Here is a 17,623-nt window from a genome sequence, read left to right as displayed (position 1 = left end):
GACTGAGCCACCCGGGCATCTAGACCAGTCTAAACCACCCTAAGACCAGTCACTTTAAACAGGACCAAGGAGATTAGGAGAGGGCTCCATCCTAACCACCCCTCAACCCCAAGGCCCTGCCTCCTCACATCACCAGCTTAGGAATGAGGGCTTCAACATCTGCATTTGGACAGACATAAACAGCAAAAATGTAGACATCCTGGTCAATGTGGAAGACTGAGATGATGAGGAAAGATGTCCTGCTCCAAATGAATGGAAATATTGAATAAAATACAACAACAGAATTTTGTTACACAGCTGAGCTCAAAAACAAACATCAGAAAAAAACAGGTGGCACAAAGCACTCAGCTACTGCTAAAGTATCAATAACAGTGCAAAAAGCCTGGGGCGCCTGGGTGGCTCAGTCAGTTAAGTGCCTACCTTCTGCTCAAGTCATGATCCTGGAGCCCCGGGATTGAGCTTTGCATCAAGCTCCCTGCTGAGTGGGAAATCTGCTTCTCCCTCTCCCTCTGCCTGCCACTCTTCCTGCTTGTGGTCTTTGTCTAATAAATAAATAAAATCTAAACAAAAACAAACAAAGAAAAAACCAAAAAACAAAAAGTGCAAAGTCTGGCAGAGTCCAACAGGAAAAACTCCTTCAAATAGCTCAGGGACATCGGGGCTAGGACAGTCCGTACTGGCAAAGAAGCTCTAGCTGCTGTGCTGGGAGAGGCTGGGAGCTGAAAGGGGCCACCAGTACAAAACCAGGACCTGCCCGGAGCAACTTGGCTCCTGAAGCCAAACTAGAACAACTCTACCCCTGGGCCCAGGAAGCTTGCTTCCAAACCAGACCAAGCCATGGATGGGAAAAGAATAACCCAGGAGTAATTGGAATGACTGAATTAACATATTACAAAGTTTCCTCTTACCCATGAATTCAGAACTGCCCCCACATTTATTATTGGGGTACAGGTACAAAACTATGCAATCTTTTATCTGATTACCAACTAGAACTGTACTATTAAGAACTATAGTCAACTGCATTGTGTCCGTGCAGGCTGCTTCTTCATCTGAAAAAATATTTGCTGGGATACACCAAACCACACTGCAGCTGGTTCTTTCCACCATTATGACTCTGCCAGCCTGAGGTCAAGGGCATCCCACATTTCAGAAACTGTATGAGGCCCAGGCTTGGGACACAGAACAACTAAGACATTTCAGAAAGTATTGCATGTCTTTGAACCTCAGTTTCTTTGTCTGAAAATGGGAATGATCATAACTATTTTTGAAGGTTATCATAAGAATCAAATGAGATATGTAGAATAGTACCTATTAATAAACAAATGAGCATTATTATTATTGTTACGTGTTTAGATATAAATCCCTCCTCGATCAGAAGTAAAGAATTGCCCCAATGATTTATTTCTATTTTTGGTTTAAATATCTTGCTAGAATTCTTCTTTACAGCCAAATAATATTCCGCCGTATGTTATTTATCCATTCATCAGATGATAGACATTTGGGTTGTTTCTACGTTTTGACTATTATGAATAATACTACTATGGACATTTGTGCACAAGTTTTGTGTGGACGAGTGTTTTTCAATTTTCCTCGGTATACACATATATAAAAGTGGGATGCTGGATCATATGGTAATTCTATGTCTAACTTTTTGAGGAACTGCCAGACTGTTTTCCAAAACAGATGCACCATTTTACATTCCCACCAGCAGTATATGAAGGTTCTGATTTCTCCGTATCAGTAGTATGTTTTTAAAGCAACCAAGGAGCCACTGAAAATTGGGACATTCAGCATCCCCACCTCTTTCTTGGAGGGCATCACAAGTTGGTAAAAATCTGCTTCCCTTTCATTTGTAAAAATAGAGATAGAACGATAGGGGTTTGATCAGTCTTTCTCCTAATTTGTGGAGATTTCTGGCATGGCAAACACCTTCCCCTCTGATTTCATCTTTTTATCCTAGAAATGAAAATGGCAGAGACAGAAACTTCTCATTAAAGTACCTATTTGGTCCAACATGATAGGGAACATACAAAACATGGTAAATAATGGTAAGAAATGTGGATTCAAACCTAAGACTTTAGAACATGTGAAAAGGCTCCACATACAATACAACCATATCTTTCACAAGCCTATTTGAGGATCAAAGGAACTCCCTTGGTTCCAAAGAGAGAGATTCTCCTTGTCCTTCTTCCAGGCCTAAGAAAGCAAAGACCAGAGTGATGAAGAAATAAGCTGAGGAGCCAAGGTAGCTGTAACCAAAGGCCGTCCCAAATTACCTAGAGTTCAGTGATTTTTCAAACGGTTTTAATAGAAAGAAGAACGAAATAAATAGCATGCTCAAACTTCTCATCAGAAGCCCAAACCATCCTGCTCTGCAGCAAACTGCATTCTTGGAGAGCATCATCAACCACGGCTGAAATGGACTTTGGATATGATGCATGAGGCTGGCCATATTTTGAATCTTATGTCCACATACGTTGAATAGAAAGGTTCAATTGGAGAGTTCTTTCAAGTGTAAAATGTAATTTTGTTGGTCATAGCCCAAAAAATCATCATGGTACAGAATGACTAATAGGATGCTACATCCTTTTTTTCCACAATCAACTACAAGAGGGAAAAAAAAAAAAACCCCAGTGGAATATTCTTTTATGCGTTGCTTCCCCTATGCAATTCAAAGCACAAAGCAGTAGAGTAATAAAATTAAATATGCTATGATGGAAAAAAACAATTCCACCGTAAATAAGCTTTATTACTCCATCTGAGAAAGAAAACAGGGAGCCGGATTGTGTGTGACTCTTCCCCTTCAAAACCAAACCATAATCAAAAGCAAACAGGTTCAAAAACACAACAGAGATAACACTGGAATTTGCAGCTGTGATAGAGATCCGTGCTGTGAAACAGCTCCGCACAATGAAGGTGCAGAAGTGTGGTGTTTGGTTGTATTTGGGAGATGCCTGTGAATGGGGGGCCTAAACACTCCCAGGTTGGGACCAACAGCATGAGGTGCCATTTGAGCCTTGAACAGGAGCAGAACAACAGCCCCTGAGTAGGAGGTAGGGAATGATTTTAAGAATCTGCAGACTGCCATCCAGAGTGAAATATAGCCCTGCAGGTCCAAAGGCTCCTGGGGCTGTGTGTCACTTTCTACGGCTTGGGGAGATGTCTTAATCTTTCTCTATCTGTGGAGCCTCTTGAGACAGAGGAGGCTATTAGAAAGGCCTCAAATGTGATCTCAACCCCATATAGGTTGGCATCTGAGATTTATCTTTGTCTCTGCATCTTAGGGCAAGACAGGCATGAACCTCAAGTAGATCCTCGGCCCATGTGTCACCCAAATAATTTTTATGATGATTTGTCCTCTTATGGCCAACTTCTCCATTTGTGCCTCTTATACCCAGAATGGTCTAAAACGTTAGCTCCTGGTCACCAGGCATCACTGGGCAGGTAGCACTGCTGCCACCACCAGAGTCTGTCACCATGAGGGAGGGGTTCCACATTCCCACAGGTGACTCCCTTGGCTCCCAGCCACTCTCTGCCTTAACTCTTGTACTCCGGTGAGTTTCAGCCACCTTCTCCCATGATGGTGGCAGGGCCTGGACTTCCCCTGAATCTCTCTGCCTCTGAAATCTCGCTCTCCAATGTGACACGTGCACGCATCAGAATCCTAAGCATTCTAGCACTCAGAATCCCTCCCTTTCCATTCTGGCGGCACTGGCTTCACTCACAGATCTCAGCAAAAACAAAAACAAAAACAAAAAAACCCACGCAAAGCAAAAAGAAACCAACACTTCTTTTAAGGTTAGAAAAAATCCAATTACCTCTTGCTCATCAAGGGGCTGGCTAATTATGGATTACAGGGGAATTAATGAGTCTTTCTCTTTCAAAGAATGATCATATATAAACATCTATACAGAAGAGAATCCATGTCATGCTTTTTAAAGCAATTGTTCTAATGCTTTAACCTCATCTCCTTCCTGTCAAAGTACAACTTTCAAAAAGTTAAACTCATGACTCTCATACAAATATAAAATGAACATGTGTCCAAAATGTATTTGACTCATTAATGAGCAAACCAATACGACAGGAAAGATGGTTCAAAGAGCATTTGCAGAATCTATGACCTTTAAACACAACACAGAATGTTAAAATCACTGCTCAGTTAGGTATAAAACTGGTTAATGCCCTACATGGGAATTAAATCATAACCTTTGTGGTTATTTTTTCTAAGGGACAGAAATCGACAGGTTAACATGTAACTCTACTGTGTCTGAGCTTATCAACCAGTAAATAGTTAAGTCAAACAGGAATATCTTCCCCTCAAGAATCAAATAATCCTTGGGTGAGCCTGTCAAACAGTGCCTTGGTATGACCTTGAGAGGACATGCCCCTTTGGCTTCTATCTAAGTTTTGGATAATTTTTCTGAACAATCTCTTAAGAGAGAAAATTCTAAACTAGTTATCTCAAAATCTCCACACCTATTCCCTCCTAAACTTAAGAAAGAAAAAAAGAAAACCATAAGGACATCACTCACACTCCATTGGGCTCTTGATGACCAAAGAATGATTGTCACCTGGTAGAATTTCAGACAGCATGACTCAGCGGTAGGAATGGTATTTTGGCAGCCCGCCCTCCCATCACACAGATGGCCACCAGCTCTCCCAAGACCAGTCCTGGCCAACAACACAGACACTTCGAGTTCCAGGATAGCTCATTCAGGAATGGATTAGGTGAGTTTATACCTTCATCGAGACATCACAGAATTGGAACTTCAAGGAACCTTCTGGAAAGTCTCCCTGGATCTTCTAGGACAGATGGTGTTTCTTCTATTCAGTCCTCCCAGGGCTGAGCAAGCCCACTACCGGTCCATGCCAAGCTATCATCAGCCTCCCTGGCGAGGATCTTTTCTTCAAGCTCTCTTCATCAATCTAAGGCCATTTCTTCTTCTAGCCTCTGTGAAAATGGCTTGCAATTGGTCAGTGTTTTCATCTAGAACCTCTTAAGACAATTTTTAAACCTTCATTTCTTTTAGGCTAAATAACCCAAATTGCTATCATTTTCTTAATTCTATTATTAGTTGTGCTTCGTTGAGCCCTCTTGGGCCTCTCCTAAAACCAGGCACAACAAAGCCCCTGGGGGGATGATGACTTCACAAACCAAGTTTGCTGTCTTCTGCACCATATGAGCTTTCTCTCTAAACAAAAGCCTGGCCTCGCTCACCTGTCTGCTGTGAAGACCCATTAGGTTGTTTCTCCTATTGTTTTCTTGCTCAGCCCTCCCTCCCTTCTTTCCTCTCTTCCTCCCCTCTTCCTTCCTCTCTCTTTCTTTCTTTCCTTCTTTCCCTCTTCCCTTCCTCTTGCTCCCTCCCTCATTCTTTTCTTCCTTCTTTTTCTTCTTTTCTTTTTTCCCCTTCTTTTCAGTATAATGCTTCAGTTTTTATGCTTCTTTTTTTAACTGAAGTACTATTAACATACGGTGCTACTTCAGTCTCTACTCATAAGGTGCTACTCAGTCTCTCTTCATTGTTTTTGGAAATATTTCTACTATGTTCCTCAGCACATGGTCATTGTTTTTAAAAAGTTAGCAATTATAGTTAACAAAAAGAAGAAAATAAAAGTTACCCATCATCACACTTCTCAGAGACAACATCTGCTCATATGTTGATGCTTTGCATTTCAGGGTTTTTTCCTTGATATATGTATTTTTAAGAAGCAATCAGACTGCATTGTACTGCTCTTCAGCTCTAGGATCAGGGTCCCACACTGCCATCTGCTTAAAGCCGCCTCACTCTCGGGCTGCTGGGTCACTGCATTAGGCTGTCACCATTGCTATAACCCAATTCAATGTAAAGCAGCTCCTGGTCTCAGAAGCAGTCCCAGCAGCCACTCAGATCAGTTTAGGAGGCAAAATAAAATGAATCCACCAACAGTGATTCATTCAACCAGAGAGAAAGCCATAGGTGGGAGAACACGCTGGCCAGTCCTTGGGAGATGCTCAGAAGGAAGGCTAAGCGAGATATTTATTCAAACCAAAACTTCTTCTTTGTTCCGTCTTTGGAGTCTACCCAGGTTTATACCAGCGATCTTCTCCAGGGTGCTCTGGGGCCCCACAGCAGGTTTACCAGCTACCCCCATAAGAGCATCGGCGCATCACTGCAGCTAAAGCAGTGGTTGTCGTCCTAAGAGAGTTTGCTTAGTGTCTACCCAGTCCCTTGCGATGACCCTCATAATAGGTGGTTTTCTTCCAAATTGGCGTCAACCTAATGATGTTTCTGTGTTCAAGATTACGCCAACATCCAATCACTGACTTTCTAGTATATTTCATGAACTCCCATTGATACTACCAATGAACCCATCTGTATTTTTTACTGTTTTGTAGAGCTAGTTCTCTTTTCTTTTGAGGCAAATTCTGTTTTATTTCCATAGTAAGCTTATGTACCTAAAATGCCATCAGGCATTGTTGAAATTTCATCTTACTCTCATTGATGTGTCATAAATATTTTCTCATGCTATTTATCATAGGTTGATTTTTACCAGTGGCAGAGTAAATCCATACACAATTTATTTCAATAAACTCCTATGATAGCACATTTTGGTGATTTTCAACTTTTTGGTATCATTAGAGATTAATTTGGTGAACCTCCTGGTACCTTAGCTCTATGTGTCATCATGATTCAGGCTAAATACCCACAAGTATAACTTAGACCATAGGGCATGCATGCATGTTTTTTTGTTTTTTTTTTACTTTTGCTACCTACTGCCAATTTGGCCTTGGTAATTTATGTTTTACATCTACAGGTATTTTGCTGTACTTTTCCTTACTAATCTTTATCTATTTTTTGACTAGATAATCCATTCTCCACCTAGGATGTATGAAAGGGCTGTTGGAGCTGGCTCTCTTAAAACAAGAGATTTCATAGCCCAGGATGCTTTAATTTTAGATATACCATTCCATCTTGGAAAATTCCTCTTCATTCATCGCGCTGCAATGTGTCAAGCACCATTCTAGGCAAAATAAGTGCAGTGGTGAAAAATACAGCAGGCGGTAGAGGGCACTGCCAGAACCAAAGTATGGGAGCCAAAGTGGGGGAATGGGCTAGGGTGGGAGACAAGATGAGAGGTAATGAGGTGACCAGATCAAGTTAGAGTTAGACTTCATAGGCCATTAGGACTTCGGCTTTTACTCTGGGTGAAACAGGAGCCATCACAGAATTTAAGCAGAGAACTGATGTGCTCAAGCTGCTGAGATGAAGTCAGACCAGTGGGTGCCAAGAGCAAAACAGTGAGCCCCATGAGGATATGGAGTGAGTTGAACAGTATCCCCTAAGATGCACATTCCCCAAGAATCTCAGAATGTGACCTTATTTGGAAATAGAGTCTTTTCAGATGTAATTAGTTAAGGATCATGAGGTGAAATTATCCTGGACTTATGGTGGGCTCTAGATCAAAATCTGATAGCCCAAAAAGAGTAGACACAGAAAGACACAGGAAGAAGCCATGTGAAGACAGAGGCAGAGACTGGAATGATGTGGCCACAAGCAAAGAAAATGTCAGAAGTCACTCAAAGCTGGAAGAAACAAGGATCTTGTTCAAGAGCCTTGGGAAGGAAAGTAGACCCAGAGACACCTTGATTTCATACTTCTGGTCTCCAAAACTAGGAGAAAAAAAATTTTTAAGTCCCCTGGCTCATAGTACTTTGTTATGACAGCCCCAGGAAACTAACCCAGGAGGTCTTTTTTAAAAAAAAATTTTTTTTTAGATTTATTTATTTATTCATGAGAGACACAGAGAGAGGCAGAGACACAGGCAGAGGGAGAAGCAGGCGCCCTGCAGGGAGCCTGATGCGAGACTCGATCCCAGGATCCTGGGATCACACCCTGAGCCAAAGGCAGACCACTGAGCCATCCAGGCATCCCTAACCCAGGAGGTTCTTGTTGTGGTCTAGATGATGCGGTTTGACCCCTGGTGGTGACAGTACAGGAGATGAGAATCTGTTAGATTTCAGGTATGGTCTGAAGGTGAGAAAACAGGATCGCTGAGGGGACAGGAAAGGAGATATGAAGGGAAGTGAAGAATCCAGGATGATTCTAGGATTTGGGACTTGAGCCAGTGGAAGGTGAGAAAGACTCAGAAGATTGGGCTTGAGGGGGTAAGGGGTAGGGAAGTAGGAGCTCAGTGTTGATGCATGAAGCCTGAGGTGCCTATCAGGCTTTCAGGGAAGATGGAGTGTAGACACTGGAAATTACTAGTATGGTGTCAAGGACAGAAATCCATGCTGGAGACAAAAACTAGGAGTATGTATATGCAAAACCAGAGCAGTAGATGTGAGAGTAGAGGTGGAGCCTAGAGCACCCCAACACTAAGAGTCAGGGAAATGAGAAGGAACCAGCCCAGGGGCCCACAGAGGAAGAGCAGAACCATGATGCCCTAGAAACTCAGTGAAGGTGCCATTCCCAGCAACTGTGGCTGGGCTGACAGGAGTGAAATGAGAGCCAAGCGGCCAGTGGGCTTGGATACCTTGACCTGATTGATGTGAGCCTGATAAGAGTGAGTCCAAAGAGGCATGGAGAATGCACCTCAATACAAAAAGTTCTTTTGTTTCATTCACCACTGTGTTCACTAAAGAGTCAGAAGAGAAGAAGTGATGAGCACACGTAACTTTTGAGAAGGTTTCTCAAGAGTAGGTTTTCTCAGAAAGAACTCAGCCTGTTTTTTGCTGATGGGAATGACCAGAACACAGGGGAAATCTGGTGATGCAGGAGGAAGGGGGGCGGATTTGCTGGAGTGGGGCCCCCAGTAGGCATGAGGGGTCAGGCACCTAGGCACAGGGGAGACCTGACCCCTCTAGCATTGTGGGCAGTGCATCCAGGAGGGAAGGTGGGATGCAGTTATAGATAGAAGGAGGACAGCAGGTGTGGTTTGAGCATTTGTAGAACTTTTTCTGATTGCCTTAATTTTTTCAGCAAAATAGGGAGCACGATCAAAAGTTGAGAGTGAAATGGGAGCAAAAATGTACCAGAAGACTGAAGAGAAGGGAAGGAAAGATTTACCTGGGAAGGATGGGAGTCAACTGGGTAACAGAGTTACCTGTGCCAACAAGCACCAAGGCCCAAATGTGATCTCTTGAAGAGACCAATCGCAGAAAAGTATTCTTCTCCTGGCACAATACATGCAGAGCAATAACAATGGACCCCCTACTTACACCGTTCACAAAAATTAACTTGAAATGGATCAAAGACTTAAACAGAAAACCTGATACCATAAAATTCCTTGAAAAAAAATATAGGGAATTAACACAGATATTGTTGTGACAATACATTTTTTACACATGATGCCCAAAGCACAAACAACAAAAGGAAAAAAAAATCAACAAATGGAACATCAAACTTAAAAGTTTCTGCACAGAAAACACAACAAGGGGCCTAAAAGAAAGAAAAGACAACCTACAAAATGGACAGAATTTTTGCAAACCGTATATCAGATAAGGGGTTAATATCTAAGGAACTCGGTCAACTCAACAAAACAGTTTGATTTGAAAAATGGGCAGAAGAACTAAATAGACATTTCTCCAAAGAGGACATGAAAATGGCCAACAGGTACATGAAAAGATGCTCAATATTGCTCATCAGCAGAGAAATGCAAATCAAAACCACAATAAACTTTCACCTTACACCTGTTAGAATGGTTATCATCAAGAAGACAAGAGACAACAGGTGTTGACAGTATATGGTGAAAAGGGCATCTTTATACACTGTTGATGGGAACTGGTCCAACCACTAGGGAAAACAACATGGAGGCTCCTCAAAAAAATACAACTAGATCAACCATATGATCCTGCAATTCCAAGAGCGATCCCAGTCTCAGTTGGGGCAATAAGAAGGACCTGTTTTAGAAGAGGCTGAGGAGATCAGAAATTTGGCTGATGACTGAGAGTCATCACAGTCATCAGCCAGGGCACAGGAAATAGGCTTCAGGATCAGAGAAGGAGATGGGTCAAAAGATGCAATAGACTGAACAAAATGGGAGATTGGGTTGCCAAGGGTGAGAGATGACCTGGAAATCCTCCCCTTCTCATGGGGACTCTCACAAACAAGAATAAAGGGCATCACTGTATTAGTCCCAAAGTTCTCAAAGGAGACAGCAGAGGCAGATTCTGTGTGTGTGCACAGGTGTGCTAGTGCAGGGGATGTGAAGTGGGGGGAAGTAAAAACAAGAGGTGGTGTTTCTAGAAGCACACAGAATCCAGGCATCTGTCTTCATTCCTGCCAGTGGCAGGGTGTGACCAGGGCGGTGGTCTTTGACTCTCATGATCTGTGTTTGTATAGAAAGCGTGCCTTTCTGTTTTCTTTAATTGAAATTCTTTAATTGAAAACAAAACAAAACAAAAAGACCTATCACAAAAATAAGCTCATGCCTGGGGTGCCTTGGTGGCTCAGTCAGTTGGGCATCTGCCTTCAGCTCAGGTCATGATCCGAGAGCCCTGGGATGGAGCCCCATGTCAGGCTCTCTGCTCAGTGGGGAGTCTGCTTCTCCCTCTCTCTCTCCCCCTCTCCCCTCCCTGCTCATGCTCTCAAATAAGTAAAATCTTTAAAAAAACAAAACAAAACAAAAAAGCTCATGCCTACTAATAATTGAGAAAATGTAAGTTTAAAAAAAGTAGCTTTTGACACTCTTTAGACTGGCAAAGCTTTGCTTTTTTTTTAAGATTTTATTTATTCATGAGAGACACAGAGAGAATGAGAGAGAGAGAGAGGCAGAGACACAGGCAGAGGGATAAGCAGGCTCCATGCAGGGAGCCCCACCTGGGACTTGATCCCGGGTCTCCAGGATCACGCCCTGGGCTGAAGGTGGCGCCTAACCACTGAGCCACCCGGGCTGCCCTGTTTTTTTGTTTTTGTTTTTGTTTTTTAATATAATACCATGTATCCAGAGGTGTTTGAAACAGGAATTCTCAAATCTTGTGTGGGGTGTATAAGTTGGTACTATGACTTTGAGAGAAATCTGGCAATAACTAGTAAAAGTGAAAATGAAAATACCCAATGAGCCAGCAATTTAATGTCTAGTGAAATACACATATGCCCCAGGAGTAATCTGCCAGGAAGCGTACTGCGGCATTGCTTGCTACACTGCAAACTTGGACTTGCCCATTAAGAGGCTAATGGCCAAAGTGTGATGTAGTCACACATGGCATCTATGGGACAATGGGGATCAATGAACTAGATCTACGCAACAGATATCAAAATGATAGTGTTTAATGAAAAAAAAAAAAAAAGGTGCTTAAGTGCTGAAGCCTCCATACCATGAATCCATTAAGTTCCGTACAAGTCCACAAGGCAGTCTTATAAATTGTAACCCCATATGTATGTAGTGGAACATATATATAAATGAGATAAATGATGCACACTGACTTTAGAATGATGGTCAGTCCTTGCAAGAATTGGTAAGAAGAGATACAAAAAAGGACCTCAACATTATCTAACATTTTATTTCTTTGAAAGAGCTTAAGTAGAGCAAAAATGCAGTATTAGCTGAATCTTATTGGTAAGTACCTCAAGTCTGTTCTAGGATCTTCTGTACTTTTATGTATGTTTGCATTTTTAAAAAAGGAGACTGTTTCTAGTTTAGCAACCCACCTGCAAGTTTTAAGAAAGAAAGTGAAGTATGAATAGTGCTGTAAGGTGAGGACAATCATTGTTATGGCATCACATTTGACCAGAATAGAGATTTAACCCCAAAGCATTTCATTATGATTAGGAGGAACGAGGGATTAATGAGTAGAGATTTTAATATTTGGCTGAACCATGTTAAATATCTTATGCCATATTATTATATTCAAATCTGGTACAAGATATATGGAAGAAGAATAAGCTTTTAAAGCATTGGTTGTAACCATTAACTATAAAGTCAGTGCCTTTAAAATTCCTTGTAATTTTGTCTTGTGACCAAACTTTTGCTCTTGCTTTAAAAGTGATTAAAATGTATTTGATTTGGAGAATGCTGTGAAAATCATTGAGCTATCACAGAGTCTTGCCAGGGGTGGCAGTGGGGGATTGCTATACTACTTATCGAATTACCCCTTTCCATGGCCCTAGCAAACCCTACAGTAATATGCCTGCTGGGATATAAATGGAGCACTGCATCGAGGCTCTTCTCTTATAGTCATGGCTCTTTTTGGCCACATCGCCAAACCCTTCTGCCAAGGTACTTTCTAAAAGAAGGGTTTGTGTAGACATGTAGTTCTCTAGTGGACGGGACTATGGAGAATGAAAGTATGTGTGGATGAAAAGGGGAGGCAGGATGGTGGAAGACAACCAGACAAGCAAAGTAAGAATGATGTTGGGAATAGAAATTGCCTTTATTGTAGATAAATGTCAGAGAATTACAGAAATATGTCAAAGGAGTTCTCAGCAGAAAAACAAAGCATGAGCCACAGAGTCACATAAGAGTCCATTCTTATTATTCAAGACAGTAGGTCATATAAAGGTGGGGTGCAAACAATCGTTTAGAGAATACTAACCCATTGCTCCTAGGAGATACACAGGGTTAGGTTCCTGTGAGCCTCTGCTCACCTTTATGCCAACCCATCAATACACAATCTTGCTTTATGTGTGTTTCTTTTTAAAGACACCTTATTTGGTGCATCTGGGTGGCTCAGTGGTTGGGCATCTGCCTTCAGCTCAGGTCGGGATCCAGGGATCCTGGGATCGAGTTCCACCTCGGGCTCCCTGCAGGGAGCCTGCTTCTCCCTCTGCCTATGTCTTTGCCTCTCTCTTTGTCTCTCTCTGTGTCTCTCATGAATAAATAAAATCTTTTAAAAATAAAATAAAAAATAAAGACAAATTTAATTTATATTGATTTAATTTATATTGATTCATTAACATGAAACAAGGCAAACAATACTGTAACCCCTGCCTCACTGAGTCTAATCTAACACACGTTTTCTTCGTAAAGTACATCACAGCCTTCTCATGCTTGGGAATACCAGATAGCACTATGGTTGGGCCATTTAAAACACAGAGGTCACCAACAAAAAGCACACAGAGGCAAACAACATGACACTAAAGAGATGGCAAAAAAGACACTTGTTCACAATAGAAGAGCTGAAACAAGGCTGAGTGTCACCTAGTACAACCCCAGCTGGGAAAGGACTCAACAAGAGACTCAAATTTTCACTTCCCCACCCGTGAATGACTGTGAAAATACTGTGAGTATTGACTCGGGGGCTTACAAATAAATTTTTGTGAGTAGGCAAATTCACAAGAATCTTTGAATAATGAGAAGTGACAGTTAACAGAGTCTGACATCTATCAAAAACAACAACAGGGGTGCCTGGGTGGCTCAGTTGGTTAAGCATCTTAAGCATCTGCCTTCAGCTTGGGTCATGATCTCGGGGTCCTGGGATCGAGCCCCATGTCTGGCTCCCTGCTCCTTGGGGAGTCTGCTTCTCCCTCTCCATCTCCCCTCCCGCTCAAGTGCACGTGTTCTCTTTCTCAAATAATTTTTTTTTTTTAAGCAATATCTAGTCCTCCACAAAGAGATACTTACATTTTGGGATTCGTTTGTACAAAGAATGTGACATCCAAGTCACTTAGCTCAACCCAAGCTTGAAACAATAGTCTCCCACTTACTAGGAATGGAGAGATGGAGTCCATTTTGCATATTCCTTACTTCTGGCATTGTCCACTGAACAATGCATCTTGTCTTTTCCACTCACAATGGAATCATCTCAGGCAGATCTTCTCTGGGAAATGGGATGAAATCACATTTCTTTCCCCAGAGGAGGCACAGCTTAGCTTGTTCAGGGGGGAAAAGGGTACAGATGCGACACACAGACACCAATTCTGTAGCACCAGTCACCACCTGCAGCACCCAAAAGGTGCTCAGCACTGTGGAGACTTCTCTAGCTTCAGGAATCTTTTGCTGATCGCCCTGCTGGGCTCGGGGGACCTGGGGGTGTGCAGGGTTATTTAGGCACTGCTGTTGTCACTATATTTAGGAGTTGATTATTGGGGTCGTGGTGCACCTCTCCAAAAAAAAAAAGACTCTGCCACCACCCAGTGACTTCTTGGCCACCATATCGTGTTTTCCTCCTGTGGAATAATAGAGTGCCTCGTGCCTGCGCTTGGTTTGAAGTCCATGTGCCTTAAGGCTGTGCTCTCAGAGTATGTTGGCCATTTGAGCCCAGCAAATCCTGTGCTGGCCCCTGGCACACCCTTTGCTGTCTTGTGTTCAGGCACAGTCTGTTTAAACAGCCCCACAAGAGCCCACGGGCAGGCCATGAAAACAACAGCTATGCTTATCAGAAGATGAAAAGAAGGGATCCCTGGGTGGCACAGCGGTTTGGCGCTCTGCCTTTGGCCCAGGGCGCGATCCTGGAGGCCCGAGATCGAATCCCACGTCGGGCTCCCGGTACATGGAGCCTGCTTCTCCCTCTGCCTGTGTCTCTGCCTCTCTCTCTCTCTCTCTCTCTCTCTCTCTGTGTGACTATCATAAATAAATAAAAATTTATTAAAAAAAAAAAAAAGAAGATGAAAAGAAGTGTGCGAAGAATAAGCCTCTGAGAAATTATTTTAACCCTTCCCCATCTCCCCATGAATCACTGATGGAATATAATCCTTCAGCAAACCAGGGAATGAGCCCTGATCTAGGGCCTTGAAGACCAGCTGGTTCACTGGCCACATTTTCCATTCAAAGACTGAAGCCTGAGACCAAGGGAAGAAAAGAGAGTGTGCAAGACCCTGTGGCTGGAGCGTGGCAACACACGGCCATTAGGTAGGTCTCTGACTCCAAGTTCTATGCTTATAACACTACATTTTTTTCAAGACGACCAAGGATCCCACGTGCCTTGGAAAGCTACCACCACCATTACCACCATTCTGGCCTGCTCCCAGAGACAGAAGATAGGGCAGCTCTTGGCAGGTGACATTCCAGGTCAATCTCAGGTGTCATCATCTCTGTCCCTGAGCCCTCCCAGCAAAACGTGGCAACAGCCCAGACCACAAAAGGAATGATTTCTACTTTCAAAATGCTCCCACACGCAGCATTTCAGAGCACACCCAGTTCAGCTGGGGGCACTGGGCAAGCACACCGTCTGCCTGCTGGGGGGCATCTGAAAACCTCCCCTCAACCCCCTTTGTACCTCTCTGTGGTGAATTTGTATAATCCTTTCTTTCTTACAAACATGCAGACAGGGTCGAGGGTTGGTCAGTTAGGATGCACATTTTACAGCAAGTTAATATGCACAGTACTCGTTCTTGGCTCTTCAAAATGATCCTTTCAATTCAAGAAGCCCTTCACGAAATGTCTCATCACCAGCAGAGAGGGACTTGGACCCTCCCTGAACCCCCAATCTCTCGTACACGCCAAGCCCGCGCCACCACCAGACCGTACCTGCCTGACCCCAGGTGCTCCAGAAACATGCTGTGTGGTTTTGCCCTCTCCCACCTCCTACCACCTATGCTCCACACTCACTCCCATGCTTGTTTAAACACTCTCTCTGCTGGAAAACTGCCCCCACCCAGTTCCAAGCGCTGATGAAACCAGTTGTTTCCACAGCATTTAGTTTGAATCCTAATGATTATGTTTATCATAGCCTGTTTTCAGATAGCACAATATTTCCACCTCTCCTATCTATGAGGGCCTTGGGGTCAGGGTCACTGCCTATTCATCTTTGCATCCTGCCATGTGTGCACTTTATAAACATACCCCTGGAGTACGGAGAAAAAAAAAAGCTCTTCAGGAAAATACAGAGCAGAGGCAAAAACGTGCAGAAAGGAGGCCTGGTCTCCAGGGTACACGGACGTTTTTATTGTCGTTCGCATGACTTCTCTTTGAAGACCTGAGATTAAAAAACACACTACCCCCAGCTCCAAGAAGTCCCAGATCCATGCTCTCCCTTCTTACAATGATAAAGAAGCCTGGATCTGTGGTCCAGGTGTGGTGTAAGAAGGGTCCAGGGCAGTACATCGCTTGGAAGCTGCCCATCGGAGAATGGTCTATTCTTCAAGGACTGTAAGCACCCACCTGTGGCAGGATGCTGTGAGCCCAAAGTGGACTTTCATTCAAATCACCAATCCAATTAATTCCTCCCACTGTAGCCTTGGCCAAGTCACTTATTTTCTCTAGGCCCTGGGTGTCCCATCTGCAGAATGGGTATAATACTTGCCTCACGGAGTTGTAAGGAATGTAAAGTAATACGGGTTCTATCGAGCTCTTGCTGAAAGTCTCTCTGGTGTACTGGCAGGTACCCCCAGCTGCATCAGGGGAGACAATGACTCCACTGTAAGTAGGGAAGCACAGTTCATGCTTTCAATCCTCCTAACCCGTCAATCAAATATTTCACTTCAATCAACACGAATGTGTTTTTTTGGCAAAAACCTAAGCAGCTCACTTGTGCTTAACGGTCCTTCCTTACTGACATTCCACGGTACAGGGCTTAGTCATTTCCGATTTAGACACTTGCCAAATGCTTCCTTGACTTGTCAACGTCTCCAGGAAACGGCTTCCAAGACACACCTGAGACTAGCTTCTTGGAGCCCCAACCTCCATCTCACTCTCCATCTCCCTCCTGAGCCCACCCCATGTGAAAAACAAAGTGCTTCTGGAAGCTCATTCTTGTCCAAAGTGAACCACAAGTAGTCAAGGTAACAAATCCAAGGAAGATGCATCGTTTCAAGGGAACGTTCCAGAATCACTGCTTCACCTTGGAACCTGACCTCTTGTGCTTCTGTGGCTCAGTGCACCTCGGCAGACTCTGACCTTCCAGCTCTATCCCTGCGGGTCTTAACTTCCAGCTCTGACCAGATTCTTTGTCAGGACCCTCTCTTCCCCTCCACTCCCTGCTCTCCAGCTCAGGGTCTCAGGGAAGGCTCATCATCTCCAGGCTTCAGCTCACCAGCAGTTGCTCTGCAGCATGCCCACCTCACGCCGTCCCGAAAGCACCACCTTCTCCCCTACTAGCCCACATAGACGGGGGCTGCCTTTGTTGATGGCTCTCCCTCCAGCATCTTGCCCATAGAAAGCCACTGCAGGAGCAGACCAACACCAGCCTGGGTAGGAGGACCTGCCACTCTTGGCTCTGACAGCAAACACACAGCCTGGAAATGACCTACACGCATGCCCCACTCAAACACCCAGTATTCTGAAAGGGGACAGGGGTCCCTGAGTGGCTGAGGGTCCAGCTGTGAATCAGCAGCTCAGAGGGGAGAGACCGTGGCTTCCTTCTGGAGCTTCCAAGGAGGGCGAGTGGCATGCTGCATGGCTGCCCTACTTAGCCAGCCTCCTTCCTGACACTCTCTAAACTGTGCCACAGGATTCTGAACGCTAGCATGACCTGGAATGCTTAAGAATGTCAGTCGACTTCCCAAGGACTACCAAGCACAGGAAAAGAACGTGCCAGCACCACACTCAGGCCATGAGGACAACTGCTACTACTGGAGCGGTAATGAACCACCCGAGACATCCAGGTGTCTTGTTTAACCTGGGAGGACAAGGACAAGCTGGCTGTGACTGGAGGGAAGAGACCACGTGGTGTCAGGGTCTCCAGTTCAAGATCCCAGCTGTCATCTGGTAGTGGCGGGGTCAAAGTCCAATCACCCTGAGTCTGTTTTCTCATCCAAACACCAGG

At 43.9% G+C, this 17,623-nt stretch overlaps 2 long non-coding RNA genes across 4 annotated transcripts in view; one reads left to right on the top strand and one right to left on the bottom strand.

The window, feature by feature from the left end:
- The window catches only part of LOC112661708 (uncharacterized), a 31,161-nt gene extending 23,988 nt beyond the window's left edge, over positions 1-7,173 (bottom strand). The window contains exon 1 of one of the 3 annotated variants that reach the window (XR_003137898.3): positions 4,741-7,173. This is a non-coding gene — a long non-coding RNA (uncharacterized LOC112661708). Of the gene's footprint in view, positions 1-4,532; positions 4,667-4,740 lie in introns of those variants that run through there. The other 2 variants (XR_007407516.1, XR_003137901.3) reach the window with 2 other exon arrangements.
- LOC125754098 (uncharacterized) lies at positions 4,596-14,501 on the top strand. The gene is made up of 2 exons (XR_007407517.1): positions 4,596-4,728; positions 8,961-14,501. It is a non-coding gene; the product is annotated as an uncharacterized LOC125754098 (long non-coding RNA).
- Positions 14,502-17,623: the final 3,122 nt, after the last annotated feature.

Source organism: Canis lupus, chromosome 31 (assembly GCF_003254725.2).
Source record: "Canis lupus dingo isolate Sandy chromosome 31, ASM325472v2, whole genome shotgun sequence".
In the NCBI taxonomy this organism is placed as follows: domain Eukaryota; kingdom Metazoa; phylum Chordata; class Mammalia; order Carnivora; family Canidae; genus Canis; species Canis lupus.
The sequence above is the reverse complement of the archived record's forward strand: the minus strand, read 5'-3'. Positions and strand labels throughout refer to the sequence as shown.